Here is a 16,671-nt window from a genome sequence, read left to right on the forward strand (position 1 = left end):
ATACCAGCATGGTGGACGGTGTCTAGGATGCGGAGTCTAGATGGGCGGGCAGAAGAATACACAACACATCCATAATCCAGCTTGGACCTGATGAGTGCACGGTACAGGCGAAGCAGTACCGTCCTGTCAGCACCCCAGGAAGTATGAGATAAAACACGTAGAAGGTTGAGAACTCGAAGACAAGAGAACTTTAACTGGCGAAGGTGAGGTAGCCATGTTAATTTCTTATCGAAAATGAGGCCCAGGAAGCGGACCTCATTCACGAAGCACAGGGGAGACTTCCCCATGTACAGGTCAGGATTTAAATGACATGTACGCTAATGACAAAAGTGGACACACGGATTTCTCGGATGAAAAGGTGAAACCTGTTTGGGAGGACCCACTCAACCAAACGGTTTATCGTCAGTTGGAGTTGACGAGAAGCTGACGCGAGATTCCGTGAGCGACAAAAGATCGTGAGGTCGTCTACATACAGAAGACCATGTACAGGGGCAACAATGCTTGCTATAACACTGTTCACTGCTATGGCAAAGAGAGTCACACTTAATACGCTGCCCTGCGGGACACCGTTCTCTTGTTCGTGAAGATCCGAAAAGGAGTTCCCAACACGAACGCGGAAAAAACGATCATATAAAAAGTTTTTAATAAAGTACGCCATATGGCCACGCACGCCCCAAGAATGGAGCTGCTTTAGGATGCCAAAACGCCACGTTGTGTCATATGCTTTTTGGAGGTCAAAGAAAACTGCAACTAAATGTTCCTTGTTGAGGAATGCATCCTGAATGTGTGTTTCCAGCTGAACCAGATGGTCCAGTGTGGAACGGTTGGAGCGAAAACCACATTGAAAATTATTATCAATGAGTTTTCCTCCAAAAACCAGGTGAGACGCTTGTTGATCATGCGTTCCATCAACTTGCACAGACAACTAGTTAAGGCAATGGGCCTGTAACTCGAGGTTGCGGTGCGTTGTTTACCTGGTTTCAGGATGGGAACAATAATAGCTTCTTTCCAGGAAGTGGGGAAAGAATTTGAATTTGAATTTGAATTTAAAATTTTGGGAGCGTCAGCACTTAGGCTATTTTGCTCCCGTCACGTTATATGGGGGCCAGCCCCTTATCATTATAAATAACAACTCTAACGTTGCTTAACTAAAAATCTTAAAATGTTCTGACTTTTGTTAAAAGCTGAGGCTGTAAACGGGCACTCAGCACACACAAGGACAAAAAACAGGACAACACACACAAAATTATACTGGCCATAGTGCCAGTCGCCAGAGCCTCGTTAGTCTTTAGTCCAGGGTGCACTACGTGGAAGTGAGGTTGACTTTTGGGCGCCTTAGAAGAAGGCCGCCCCTTACACCCCAAGTGGGGAAAGAATCCTCCAACCAAAGCCTGTTGAATACCGCCAAAAGGAAATTTCTTGCTCCAATGGGCAGATGACGAAGCATCTCATAGTGGATCTTGTCCACTCCAGGAGCCATATTCTTAGAATCTCGAAGTGCCTGATCGAACTCCCGTTCAGTGAATGGAGAGTTGTATGGCTCGGTGTTATGACTTCGAAAAACTAAAGGGCGTCGTTCCTGACGGTCCTTCTCACGGCGTAAACGTGGTTCATAATTTACAGAACTAGACGCACCAGAAAACTGCGTGGCCAAGATATTAGCTATGTCTCCGGAATCTGTGTACAACGTCCCATCGTGCTCCAGAGCGCTCAGAGGAGTAGATGCACCCCCTGGATGCGACGTACTTTGGTCCAAACGGCTTTCGACGAAGCCTGCTTCGTGAGAGAAGACACGTATTGGACCCAGCACGCCTTCTTACTGGCTCGAATGAGCTGACGGGCACGGGCACGTTTAATGCGGAACTGCTCGAGGTTTGCGGCAGCGTGGTTCCTATTAAATCGATCGAGAGCATGATTGCGGTCCTTGATGGCTGCACCGATCTCCGCAGTCCACCAGGGTCCACTGGGATGGAGGTGCGTGCAGCATCATGCACTCCTGACACAAAGACATCTAAGGCGTCGATTGGTGGTAAAGTCCACGCAAGATCGACTTCAAGGTCCACTGCACGCTCGAAGGCTTCCCAGTCGGCCCGACTGAGATTCCAGTGACGGTGTTGTTCACGTGATTGCTGAAGATGTTCGAAGGTAAGAATGAGAGGGAAGTGATCACTCCCACAGAGATCAGGGCGATTGATTGATTGATTTAGTTTTATTTTACTTCGCGTTTTGTGCCTCTAGACTAATTTGCGAAGATGGGGATGAGTGATGAAGTGATGAAATTGATGAATGGACATTCACAAACAACCAAGCCCGACAGGGATTCGAACCCGGGACCCTTGGCGTCGCAGCGCGATGTGCTAACCACTCGGCCACAGGGTCGGGCCAGAGATCAGGATGAACGCTCCACGATGTGGTAGGAGCAAGGCTGGGGCTGCAAAAGGACAAGTCCAACGCAGAATATGTGCCAGAGGAAGGGCTGAAATATGTGGGAGTCCCATCATTCAGCAACGTTAAATCTGATGCCTCACGGAATTGATCTACAATTTGAACCAGGGGCTCTGTACGAACGGAGCCCCACAAACTTCTTCTCTGTGGAGCGAGGAGTGGTTGCTGGTTTCCTCGAAGCAGGACGAGCTACTACGGGAAGCGTTGTTGTTTGCGTTGACACGTCGTTGGTTTGTACCCCTATACTGCGACGGGTAAGAGCAGCTGCAGCAACTGTAGCGAATGGTACAGGTAAAGTGGTGCGTATACTGTCACGGAGACGTTTTGCTTCCCCAGCATAGATTTTCTCTGTGACGACCAACTCTCTGATTTTCTTCTCTTGTTGGAAAGAGGGGCAGTCACGATGCCAGACTGGGTGCTCGCCTTGGCAGTTAATGCATTTGGGACCTGAAGTACAAGGTTCGGTCCCATGATCAGGATTACTACACTTACCACAAAGGGCGGTAGTGGCCTTGCAGGAAGGCTGAGTGTGCCCAAAGTGCTGGCATTTGAAACACCGCATCGGGTTAGGTATGTACGGACGGACTTTGAGTCTCAAATATCCAGCACGTACCCTGTCTGGGAGAGTGGTCGTTTGAAACGTCACTATGAGTGAAGCAGTTGGTACTAGTTCTCCGGACTTACGAGTCTCTATTCGCTGTACTGCGGTCACATGTTGGTCTGAGAGTGCTTCAAGAATCTCTTCCTCCTCAGCATTTAGCAGATCCCAGTGGCGAATCACACCTCTACTACTGTCAAGTTGACGGTGAGGTTCAACATTAACAGGGAAGTCGCCCAAAGATCTTAGCTTTAAAAGGTTGTTTGTCTGGCGATCTGTGCTGGTCTGGATAAGTAGACTCCCGTTTCTCAGCTTCTTTATTTCTGGAACATCGGAGCCAGCGGCGTAGTCTAGCTGTTTCTTGATAAGGAATGGTGACAAGTCCTTAAATGTAGCAGCTCAGTGTTTCTTTGTTGTTGCAGAAACATCGTTACTATCGGTCTTCTCAACAATACTGATAACAAGGTAACGTGGCACGTTACTTGTCTTTTCCACTAATTGGAGCGGGCTCGAAGGCCGTGCTCGTTTTGGGGGTTTCCCCCCGTTTTTCAGTTGTTTTCTGTACCCATATACAAAATGTGTTTATTGTGGAGGGTCCATAAATTGTCGCCTCGACATGCCCTCTATGCCGAGGAAGGCCTACCCCCAAAAATGGAGGCTACTCGAGGACCAAACCGAAATCCCCGAGGCCACGTTCGCGACTGCACCTACCCCTGCAGCCAACACTGTCCCATCGGCACGTGCAACTCACACCTTGGGATAGGGGTTTTTATCGAGGTTGTCTCCTCTAGCAGGACCCTTAGTTATAGGGAGGTCAAAGATATGGAGATGAATGACGTGATGGAATGGTGAAAACGTGAGATATGGATGTGAAGAATGAGTGAAATGATGAGATGAAAATGACCTCCCTACCTTAGTTTCTTAGAGGGAGGTTAAAGATATGGAGATTAATGACGTGATGGAATGGTGAAAAAGTGAGATATGGATGTGAAGAATGGGTGAAATGATGGGATGAAATTGGCCTCCCTACTAAGCCCCCTCGCCCCGTCAAGGCAGTCCTACATGGAGGGGGGGGGGGTACAGACCTTGAAAATTGTCAGGTCCATACACAGAAATTGTGCCTTCTGCCTTCTCACACAGGAAGACACGATGGGCTCAATTTCTGTCTTTCCAAATTGATTCAAGCAACAACCGTGGCTGATACGATGGATTTGTGTACCTACACATGTCACGAATCCCACCTCACCGATGTGGTCAAATTAGATTTAAATGTATATGCAATAATTAATCCTCCTCCTACCATCACCTTTTTCTTACGCTAATGGCTCCACTTTACATTATAATCTTACCACTTTTCACGAACCCGGTGCAATATTGTTACACGAGGCTTGCCGTACAGATGTACTTATCACCCCCGATATCAAAATTCATGCTATCTTTCCTTGTGGTTTCGATCATTCAAACTTCCACCGAACAATTCATATCCTTCCTGCTGTCTGGACCAACAATCCCAATTTTCTACAAGACACCCATTATAAAATTTCCCCCCTTGTGAATGCAACGGCTCTTTATCATAAACAATGGACATTTCATATCCCTCACCTTAACCTCTCCCAATATAAAGTTCTTAACATCCCTCCTATAACTCCACTTTACAGACATGCGGATTTTCCCATCATGATAATTTTTGTCTGGCTCACATGTCTCACTCTAGGTGTCATATACCAATTTCAACTTCTCCACATTCCCCTTTTCTTATGTTTTACTTCTAAGGCCCCTGCACTTACCCCTCAGTAGAAGGTAAATGAGATAACGGATGTTGCTATTTAATATTCGCAATTCATTTGCACGTACTTAGAACTAATTTGCACGTACTCAGAATTCATTTGCACGTACTTAGAATACTTTACATTTATGTATTTGCATGTTTATAACTTTTTATGAATATATAATTATTTATTTTATGAAAAATATGTATATAGAAGGTAATTAGAGGTACTAAACGGTATGCATATGGTTTTATATTCATTACTGTAAAGTATGCAATGTATGAAACTATAATAATTAATGTTTATAATATTGAAAATAAGTTTTCTATGGTTTCTGAACCGCTATGAACGGTGGTAATGGTACGAAAGAAGACGGTCCCGGTACTCGAACACACGATATGTAATGTTGTTAATTAGTACTATGTAATAATGTATGTTATTATGTTATGAAAGACGATGGTTTCACACGCTAGAGAGAATACTGTCTCAGAATTTCGACTCCGCTCTGATGCCAGACAGAGAGAATGAATTAATATTCAGCGCAGGTAGAGGGGAAAGGATGTCTGGGGAAGTTACGATCAAGGCGAAAGGGTTGTGGCGAGACGGGATGTTGTTGTGACGGGACAAATACACAAGTCATTTTTGGGAAAATAAATTGGTTAGAGATACGATCCGCTTCGATTTCAGGTGGAAAAAGAAAATGTATCACGGGGTGATTGTGTCGTGAAAAAAGACAAGAGATTGTAAAATGCTAATTTTAAAAGTCTCCCCTAAGCGGAAAAGTCCGTCTGTGTGTGGAGCGATACGGACAGTAAAATAGTAATCGCCAAGGCAGGTACAGAATTTGGACAAAAAAGGATTTTAAGTTAAAAGGACATGAGGTGAAGGTGATATAATTGAAGGCGGGTGGACGTAAGGAATTTATCTAATGGAAAGAGAGGGTGTGGGTTTTAAATTTGGACGTCTAGAGTTAACAAGGCAGCGTGAATTTAAAGGGATTGTTATTTTCCAGTATGGAAAATAAGGGTGGTTGGAAAAGGCTTTGATTTTTCGGCCCGATTTTTTGGGGTATTTAAACTTGGGAATCCGAATTTGACCGCACATTTTTTTGTTATTTTTCTACTGTCTTTGTTCTGTGTTTGTCTGCTGAGTTTTCTGGTTTGTCAAGATGATGATGCATATTGTAAGTATTGCATTTTTTTTATCAAAGTACAAGTGTTATACGAGAATGGAATTTGACTAGTGTTTTATCCGAAATACAAACTAACTTGTCAAGTTCTATCTCGGTTGTGTTTTTTTGTTTAACGGCAAGTGTTTAGCGTGGCGAGACGGAATAAAAGTTAACTGTAGTAACAGTCGCGATTAATGTATTTGAGATTTGTGCAATATCCCTAACAAGGATCGAACCTAGGACCGTTTGCACCAACAATATTAGCTTTTTTTACTCTACATATAACTATAAATCTTTTATTTTTATTTTTTAAAAGAAATAAAACGCACAAGTCTACTACATACAAGTTTATTGTTCTAAAACTAATCTACTACAAAATAAATACAGAGTCAAATTAATTTTCCAAAAGGTTATACATAGCGTTAACACAACGCTTTACAGTTTTTTTATAAGTCATTTTGTACACATGTTGTAATACATAGCGTTCACACAACGCTTTTCATTTTCTCAATCATTTTGTTATGTACCCGCACATGTAAACCATATTCAAATGACAGTGTTAGTTTTATAGAAAGTTCTTTCTCTGGACTGTCAACCTTGACACGCCAGAAGTTTTTCATTTTTTCTCACACCAAGTTCACATTCAGAACATGTAGGGTTGGGATAATTTTCTACTATTGCTTGTGCAATAGAAAAAATAAGACACTGGTCTTCGATGCAGTATTCACTGCAGGCACACTGTAAATTAATTAAAGGCACTTGAGAATTTTGTCCATATAATTCTGTCATTTATTTTTAAGTTTGTTCCAAACAATGACAGAAAATATGTTAGGAGTAACTCACGGCACATATAATGTAAAAACATAATACAATAAATTCCACACATTGATGAGTTTGGGTTTTGAACCACCGTTTCACTGATGCACCATGAAATACAGTTCTTTTTTATAAATTTTAGTACATTTGCACTAGGAGGCTGACCAAAACTATCAAAGTACTGGGCCTCCTTATCACTGTTTATAAACAAACTTGTCCAGTGTATCCCTGGTCCAGATTCATTGTCGGTGTTAATAATCAATGCAGCAGGCAATTGCACACTTTTTGGCAATGTATTATCAGCAAAAACACCTCGAAAAATAAAAGACAGACATTTGTCTGATTGAACAGTTTTTTCAATTTCAATGTTATTCATTGTTCACTATCCGAAAATGCACTATCCTTGGAACAGCAACCTTGCTCGGATAAGTAATACACATTTGAAGCGTCGTTGTAAAACGAAGCTAAGGATGAATATCCACTGTCTGATGTTGAGGTGTTCTGTTTAGGTGCAGTCCTTGTGGCTTCTCCTATAATATGCTGTTGAAGCATGAAGCTACGGAGATAAGATGCGTATAAATGTGCGTCTCGAAGAGCACATTTGATTGTCCTTAATCTGTGATAATTGCGACAGCAATTTTGTGCAGGGAAGGCTAACAGTGACGCTTTAGGGCATCCTAGGTCCTCGAGGTTAACCACAGTGCGGTGAAGTACTGTAATCAGAAACTTGCATTTATCAGCTCCAAAAGAATAAGTAACTGATGCGTTTTCTGTGTACTGGGAAAGTATAGAAAACAATTTTGAATAGCAAAGTTCACCAATAGGCCATTCGAGAGAATGCTTGTTTTGTGTTTGCCACATATTTTCGTTTTTTGCTCCAATATCTAAAGTATCCCATTCGTAAGGTGGTAGAAATATCCATTATTGCATACTATCTGAGTCTGCATCGACAATAGCTAGTTCTTTAGGAATAAATTTGCCAGAATTGTCTCGGAATCCTTGAAAATCAACGACAGCCCTCATATTGTGATCCGTACTCCTTCCAGGCTGGTACTCAACTGATTATTATTTTGTATTGTCTGGGAAAATACCTCTGTGTTTGTCTATCTGGAGTAAAGAGTCGAACTCTCCATAAATAATGCACGTGACCGCCGTAGGCAACGGCGCAGAGAATGACAGTTTAGCACTTACACTCCCATCGCGTAATATGTCCCAAGTAGAGTCAATTTCCATTGTGGGTGAAAGAATAAAGGGATACAAAGCAAATCCATTATCAAAATCTTCTCGGGAGAGACTATTTCCTGTATCCTGGTAATGTATTCCCGTTCCAGAGAATAAATTGTAATATGCTTGGATAATATTTTTGTCTGTGAAGCTGGGGCAGAGAGGTTGGATTGGAATGGCTCTAGTTCCAACTTGGAGTTGAATTTTATTCAATCCGAAATGATGGATATTAAAGGGGTTTTTATGTATTTGACCATTGAAAGCTGAATGTTCAACAAAACCTAATATTACACGTTTAGGAACAGTGCCTAAAAATATATTATCTAGATTATAAGAAGTAATATGTTGAGGGATAGTTATTGATTTTACTTCCACGCGTGTAATTGGGTATTAAGCTGTAGTAGTTTCAAGAGCGTTTGCATGAGCAAGGCCTATATCTGGAGATACAGTAACTCTTTTTACATAAAGAGAAATGTCCTGTATTTCTACACGATACGAAGTATTTTCGGCGGCCATCAATGAAAATGCATCGTTTGATCTATGTAATTTAATTCTCATGGACACATTGTTCAACAGAAGACGAGGTTGGCACAAAAATCAGAATACAGTCGACCGTACATGTCGAATGACCGACTTTGCGCAGCAAGACTCATTCGCTTTTGAATTCCTTTACTTTCAGTTAGATTTTCTAATTTTCCAGGCGTATCGCGATAGCAGAGAGAAGCAGTAAGATGAGATTTTTTAGCCTCATTAGAATAGTTGAGTAATGTTTCAATGTATGCTCTGTAAGCGTAACACCCTGCAGAGGACGAAATCAATTTGTCATTTAACGAAACGTCGACCTGACTGAATGCTGTATGTAGAAAATTGTTTCCGGGGGCAACCAGGTTATCGGCAGCTAAAGCCGTACCATCTGGTTTAGTTATTTTACATTTTAGGTACAGATAAATGTGAGCTGGATCAATGTATTCACCACTGTCTCCAGTAATGGCGAACTCGACTGGACTGTTACTAGTTAAAGATGAAATGGGACGATACTCCACTAAACAAGAATTTTCAATACTAGTTTGAGTTAATGGCAGAGAAAACAAATCCAATTCTGTATTTGTGCATTCCGATGAGTTACAGTTTACTAACGACATGGTAGTTAATTAGCGAATATATCTCTGTGTACCCTTCGCCTTTTTTTGCGTGGCTGGCAGGTAATAAATGGAGGTTCGAATTTTATACTTTTAGCCTTTCGTTTCTGACTGCCTTTACCTGAAAGAATCTGAGAAATTTTTTTCTCACCTTTTTCACGAAGAGCTTGTCCAGCCTGATTTACACGATCTCTGAAAGATTCTTTGAGAGGCCTGTTTTGTAGAACATCCCCAACAAATTCCATTCCCGATTGTAAAGCTTGATGGCCAATTGCTTTAGCACCCTGTTTTAATAAAGGGGCAGCAAAACGAAACAAGCTTTTAAATATTGAACCGAGGGGTCCGTGGCCATTCTGATAGGGAGGACCGGAAAAATAAGGTAAACCTGTTCCCGCCTGGTTGAGATAATAATCTCGATACAACTGACGTCTATCGTATCTCATTGTCACTTGAAATGTAGTTTAACACTCAGATCTCCGAAGGCAAATGAGAGTTTACGACCTGTGTTGTCTCTTAAAACTATTTCTATTGTATCAAATAAATATTTCGATACAGGCATATAATGAACGGGGTTAAATATTATAGATTGTGACCAGCAATAAGGGACAGAAGAAAATGTAAACATTCCTAAAAGAGGTGCCTTTGTATCTCCTACAAACTGGTAACTGAGTACATTAGTGTATACTAAAACCTGCTGGGGATAACCAATATTTAGGTTGGTCTGTTTCGAACTATTCTGTTGTTTAACAAGATTTCTATTTGGTTCGAATCCTAACTGCAGAGCCAAAATATCAGAGAAGTTCAGTGTAGATAATTGTGCATTGTATTTTCCCTCAACAATATTGCTGGACGGGTTATAACCGAATCGAAATAGCCCTTCTGCAATATGATCTTGATTTAAAACTTGTAAAACAGAGTCCACACTTGAATAATATCCAGGGGGAACGATTGTTTTACCGCTCTGTTTACTTGACTGATCCGAGTCTTGGTTATAATAAGTCCACATAATTTCATTTTGTCCTTTTTGAATATTAAACAGACTGTTTGTGAAATGAGTTTCAGACAGACCCACTAACCAGCCTCCAGACTCGAGCTTAACAGCATTAGAAAGTTTAGTTAAAAAATGAGGTGTATTAGTCGGAAAAATATTTTTGGATGCATTTGAAACCAAAGTTACATAGTAATCATTATCACTGCCTTCAGAAATCATTATTCCACTTTTTTAAAATGTAATGTAACGCTTGACGCTCCAAACTCAAATGGAATCAAAGTTCCATGCTCTGTTTTTCATATAATTTCAATTGTTTCAAAGTAACGCTTCTCGACTTAAGATACTGCCTGGGCTCAAATATATAACTTTTTATTGCTCCATATTCATAATCAACCACACTAACCGTTCGTATTACGGGACCTATATTTGCTTGATATTTGACAATATCTGTGCATATGTTGATTTCACGGGGGATATGATAATCTAAATTACAAGGATAAATAGAACTTGATCTTGCCGTACCTGGACCAATAACCGAATGTATAGATATTTCTGACTTAGGAGTATCCAACGAAAAACCAAACACTGGAGCTAATTGTGGAGATATATATAATTTCATAATTTCATCTTCCTCTAGTGTTGTTTGTGTATACATACTATGCGTGGACAAAGTATAGCCAAATCGGACATGTTGAGCAAACAGTTTTCTTTTTGAAGGGGGAATATTGTTTAATAATAATTGAATATTGGAGTAGTAACCTTTAGGAACTATACTTTCACTATAAAAAATCTGGTCCTTCTTTTTCGGTTTAAATTGATATGAAATGCTATTTGTATCGGAAACAATATTATAAAAACTCCAAGTTAAATGAAGCTCTGTGGCCGCCACCACCCATTGTTCATTTAATTATATTGGTTCGCTCAGTTTAGTACGGTAATGTGCTATTTTATTATCAGGAAACAAATTCAAGTTTACATTGGAAGGTAATGTAACATAGAATTCGTCCAGCGGCATAATGGCAACTAACCTAACACGCGTAATATCTGATTTATGTACATAACTTGAACATGTGAGGGGGTAGTTTTTCCATTTTACTAGTACAAAGTCTCCCTTTCGTTTTAGAATTTTCTCGATAGTAAATGGCTTGTCTGGATCAAGTGTATTTTTTTGTAATTCTGGTTCGTAGAAAATGCCCTTGACAGGATCGTTACTCCAGTCTTTTATACGATATGTAGGGGGATCAGTACTCATACGATCGCTAAAAATTTCCTCTGTCCAACTAGGTAGATATCCTTTCTCGAATTTCATTTTGGCTTTACTTATCCTTACGTAGTTACCGATATTAAATTTAAATTTGATATTATTGTTTTTTTGACTTGTATTGTTTCTAGACTGAGACCAGACCTGCAGAGCATTATTTTCGCTCACTTCAACAGGAGCCATTTTTATAGAACGGTGATACGAGTGATTATATGATTTTACTACAAGGGGGAGAATATCTACATAACGATACGTATTATTGGCTGAGAAGTGTTTATACAATTTTGATTTTAAAGTACGAATAAATCGTTCCACTACTGCTGCCTTTAGTTCTGAATAAACGCTATAATGAATAATATTGTACTTGTCAAACAATTTTTTCACTTGAGCGTTATAAAACTCTTTTCCTTGATCTGTCTGGGAGTAAACAGGAGGATATTCTAACATGTTTATAATTTTAGTGATTGCTTTTGCCATAATTTCACCCGTTTTGCTTTTCACTGGTATACAGAACGCCTGCCTTGAAAATACGTCAATTGCACAAAGTATATAGCGCATACCGTCATTGTACTTCGCGATATTCTGCATATCTGCCAAATCCATTTGCATAAGTTCCAGGGGAAAAGTGGTTTCGTAACGTTTACGTGGGAATTTTTTTCTAACTGGAACATGTAAAGTATATGCATCTTGTTTTGATAGCCACTGAGAAATATTCTTTCGTGATTGCGTAGAATGTTTGGATAATTCTTCAGTATTGGAAAATGAAGTCGGTAGTTCATGTGTATAATACAATGTTTTAAGATCCATACACTATATATCTTCCCATATAAACTCAGCTTTCCTATTTCTTGAAGGGGGTGGGGGCGTGCGTGTAACTATATATTCTTTGGGTATGTTTAGAGAATGAAGGATAGATTGGAACTGATCTCTCCCGACTGGATCTCTACTTTTCTTACGGGGGCGAACAGAATCATTAATCAGATCGATGATATTTGAACCCTGAATTATTTTTCCATTTATGTACACTGTTCCATATGCGTCCCAATTTATATATTGAGAAGAGAATAGTCATTTAAGTAAAAGTTCTGTTTTCTTCTGAACAGTTTTCGGTACTGAAGCAAGAATTTCTTCCCTGAGAGTAACACTAGGAGGGGGGTCGTCTTGTTGGATTGGTTCACTTATTTGTGGCAGCTTATTTTTTTCTTCGATCAATGGTAGGTGTGTGGGACTAGGCTTAGTAAAATTAACAAATAGTCGAAGTGCCTGTTGGTAAAGTTTCCATTTTTCATTTTCCCCTATATCTTCACGTGCCAATATTGTACGAATATTAGAATCTAATCTTGATTCGTGGCTTTGAGCTTTCTCAACGGAGGCATGCATATTAGTGGCAAAGTCCTCGGGAACAAGAATCATTTTTCTCACGCTCATTGTGAAAACAAAGCACTACCTAACGCTGATATAATCGGCCCGATTAAAAATGGCAAAAAGCCGGCGCCTTTTTTAATTATTTTTTTTTTTATTTTTGAGCGAAGTGGCCTTCGCCGCTAGTTTACGCAAACTGGCCTTATACTTTTGAAGCTTGGTTTTTTGTACCCTGAAAGCGGAATATTACCGCGTACTGTATTGGCTGCACATTGTCCTAGTACACGAACTAGTCCTGGTGTTGGTCGTTGCAAAAGGCGTTTCCGTTGAATAGGTTTTAATTTACACAATAATTTAAGTGCCGGAGCATGTTCTTTTAGTTGTGATGTCATTCTGACGTTCGCACAAGAAATGGTTTGTTTACATGCTTTCCAGTGGCATAAATAGCCATTTGTTCATCGGGGAAAATATGCGCCCTCATACGTAAAATTTCAGGTGTATTTTGTGTTAAATCGAACATTAAATAACTGTGTGGTGTTTCAGTTGCATCTTGAAAAGCTTCCAAAACACTTTCACTATTGTCAGGTTTGAATTGTCGTGCTAAATGGTATATTTGGTGTTTGTCACGTGGATTTTTGAATATCACAAGAAAGTGTGATTTGATTTTGATTTTAAATTTAAAATTTTGGGAGCGTCAGCACTAAGGCTATTTTGCTCCCGTCACATTATACGGGGGCCAGCCCCTTATCATTACAAATAACAACTCTAACGTTGCATAACTAAAAATGTTAAAATGTTCTGACTTCTGTTAAAAGCTGAGGCCGTAAACGGGCACTCAGCACACACAAGGACAACAGTTTTCTTTAAGATATTTACTTCTAAATATCAAAGACGCTAACGACGCAAGAGTCGCGCAGCGAACAAAGCACTGTATTCCAGTCAGATCTTCGATCAGATTAGAGAATTTAATACATGCAGCAGCAAGAATTTCCACATCTTTAATACAGTATTCGCGCAACTCTTTTTGAAAATCAAAAATTTTCCCTGCTTGGACAGTTTCCTTGTGCCATTTTAGCATCTCTTCTCTTTCTCTGGGGGACTTGGAATCTATATCATAATATTGAATATCAGGGAATGGACCTACATAATTCTGATTTGCAGGGGTGGAAAACAAATACGGAAAATCGCCTTTCTGCAAATCTTCCGCTAGTCCCAGACTTGCAGGTAGATCTTTCAATTTCATGAGCATGAAATTCAACGAGTCCCTGAACACTATTTTCTTGGTAATCTCTATTATTTTTCTGCCCTGCATAATTACGGATGGGGTAATATTCTCTTTAGTAATCAGGTAATTTAAAACAAAATGTGAATCGTATCGCCCTGCATTATGTGCAATACATACAATTTTATCAAACCCTTCCCTCGGAGTTTGAATATATTGCATAAATTCTTGATTAGGGAAAATATGAACACGGGGACCACACGTCTCGCAGAAATCTGCATCCGTGTCTTTACAGACATGACAAGCTTGCTTAGCAACAGCCAGATTGACTTCGTGTTTCTGGTCATTTTCTCTTTCTACCAGCATACACTCAAAATCATAAAAAATATAAAGAAACTTTGCACTTGGTTCGGGCTTAACGGGCTGAATATAGCATTTGTGTGCTGGCTCAACAAAAGCATTACAGCTTTTACAAAAGAATTCATCGCATTTGTGTGGTGTTTTGCGCAATCTCTTGTTCACTACTTTGTAACATATGTTACATTGGTGAATAGTTTGGCAAACACTGGATTTCCGCCCTTCTGTGCGCAAATTATTTTCATAGCATTCCTGGGACAGAAATTTGATATTACATGCAGTGCATTTTCTGGGAATAGTGTTAGTGGATTCATTGCCATCAAGACTGTATTCACATAATGAACAATACCTAGTGCATGCAGTATGTTGATATTTATATCCAAATCCGACTTGGCATTTGGGGCAGTAATAATTTTTCACAAAAGGTTTGGGGACAGAGTTGACTATATCAAAATGTTGATCGTGATACAGTAAATTAATCTGTTTAGGGGCGAACGGAGTTGATCGAATAACTTCACACTCCCTTTCCCCCTCTTTAATTGAAAACACAACAATTTGGTACTCTGGTCCCATATAGTTCTGAAATTTAACAATGTCCTCTACAGTGCACCCATTGGTTGGATCAACGCGTGCTTCATGGCATAACCGCATAGCCGCTTCTTTCAGCTTATTGTCATACTTTCGGAACGAGTCGACTTTCTTAGTATTCTTGTCAACTTTGACTTGGGCAAATGCAATAGCGCGTGGCAAGCACAAATTGTCATCGTTAGTCATAATAGTGATAGCCCGCTGTCTCTGGTTAGAATTGTTTATTGATAGTAAAGGGGCGTACTTTCTGTAAAGGGGGTACTTGTTCCTCCCTCTACCGCGCTTGGGTTCGACAATATGCGCCATGCATTTCAAAGAGTTATCTACAAAAAAGGATTCATTGCTGTTCAGCACTTTGGTTACATAGTGTTGAATAATCTTGGGATTTAATGCCGAAAGGCGGCGCCAAGGGATATTGGTATCATTGCCGAAAATAATCAAACCAACCTGACTGTCCGGTGACACATCAAAAAAATATTTTTCATTAGAAATTGGAACATAGACCCAACCAAATATTCAGGGTCCCCCACAACCTGATTAGGTATTTCAATGGATACCTCCCGCCCTAGCATTCCAAATCGTCTAAAATATCTTTCTCTTTCATCCACAATTGAAAACTGATTTGCCCCCACCCCTAATTGACACATTGCTGTTTGCTCTGTCTCGCAGAAAAAAGTCGGATCACATAAGGGGATATCGTCGTGGAAAATAACTCTGTCACACATATCATAGTATGCATTAACAAGTTCAAGTGGGGAAGTATACTTTCCAGAATTAAAATTACGTATAATTTCGTTCGAAGTACTCACCGCAGTGTGGTTAGCCTCGTTTGTGGAGCTTGTAGACGCCATTTTCAGTAATAGATCCTTCCACTCACACGCACACAGACAATAGAATCACCTGTAAAAGAAAATAGAAAAATAGTTGTAGTACTAGTTCACATTACGCATATTTGTTTCTTGCTTCGGTTCATTATTTGAATTACATATTATTTAAAACGCACTACATAATAAAAAACACTTACCTTAATTATAGCTTCTTTTGAGTTCTTTGTCTGAAACTCACAGACAATAATCACAGGTTGATATCTTTTCTGACACAATGGTTCAGAAATTCTTCTCAAACTAACATCTTCTCGCTTTTACGCGCTTTTTTATACTTCATAAACAATACTGACGCTTTCTCTGATTGGTTCAAATAAAACCGACGCGTTTTCTGATTGGTTGAAATAAAACCGACGCTTTCTTTGTTCTTGCGTTCTAGTTCACCTTGAACTCCTTCCCATCATCCTTTGTTCTTGTGTTCTCGGTAACCTTGGCATACTTAGACAGAAACATATTCTAGCATGCAAGCGACGCGCAGTTTCAAAAAAATTGACCCTTGCTGCGCATTCCAGACATCCTTTGTTGTCTGGTTCAATCCCTCCCCTGCCCTACAGTATTGCATACCTTTCCTCTGTTCTTGCGTACTGATTGATTGATTGAGTTAAAATTGTGTTAAATTTATGGGAGCGTCGGCACTTAAGGCCATTTTGCACCCTTCTGTGTATACGGGGAAATGTCCCCTTATCTAAAATTCTGACTGAGATTTAAAAAAGGGGTGTAGATAACCCCTTGGGAAAAACTAAAAGTGCAAGGTTGTAAAGAGACCTGCACGAGACAAACACGACACATTAAAAAGTCACAACAAACTAAAAACCTCCTTACAGACGGTGGAAGAGTTCAGCTC

Source organism: Lepisma saccharinum, assembly GCF_977018435.1.
Source record: "Lepisma saccharinum chromosome 12 unlocalized genomic scaffold, izLepSacc3.1 SUPER_12_unloc_1, whole genome shotgun sequence".
Lineage (NCBI taxonomy): Eukaryota > Metazoa > Arthropoda > Insecta > Zygentoma > Lepismatidae > Lepisma > Lepisma saccharinum.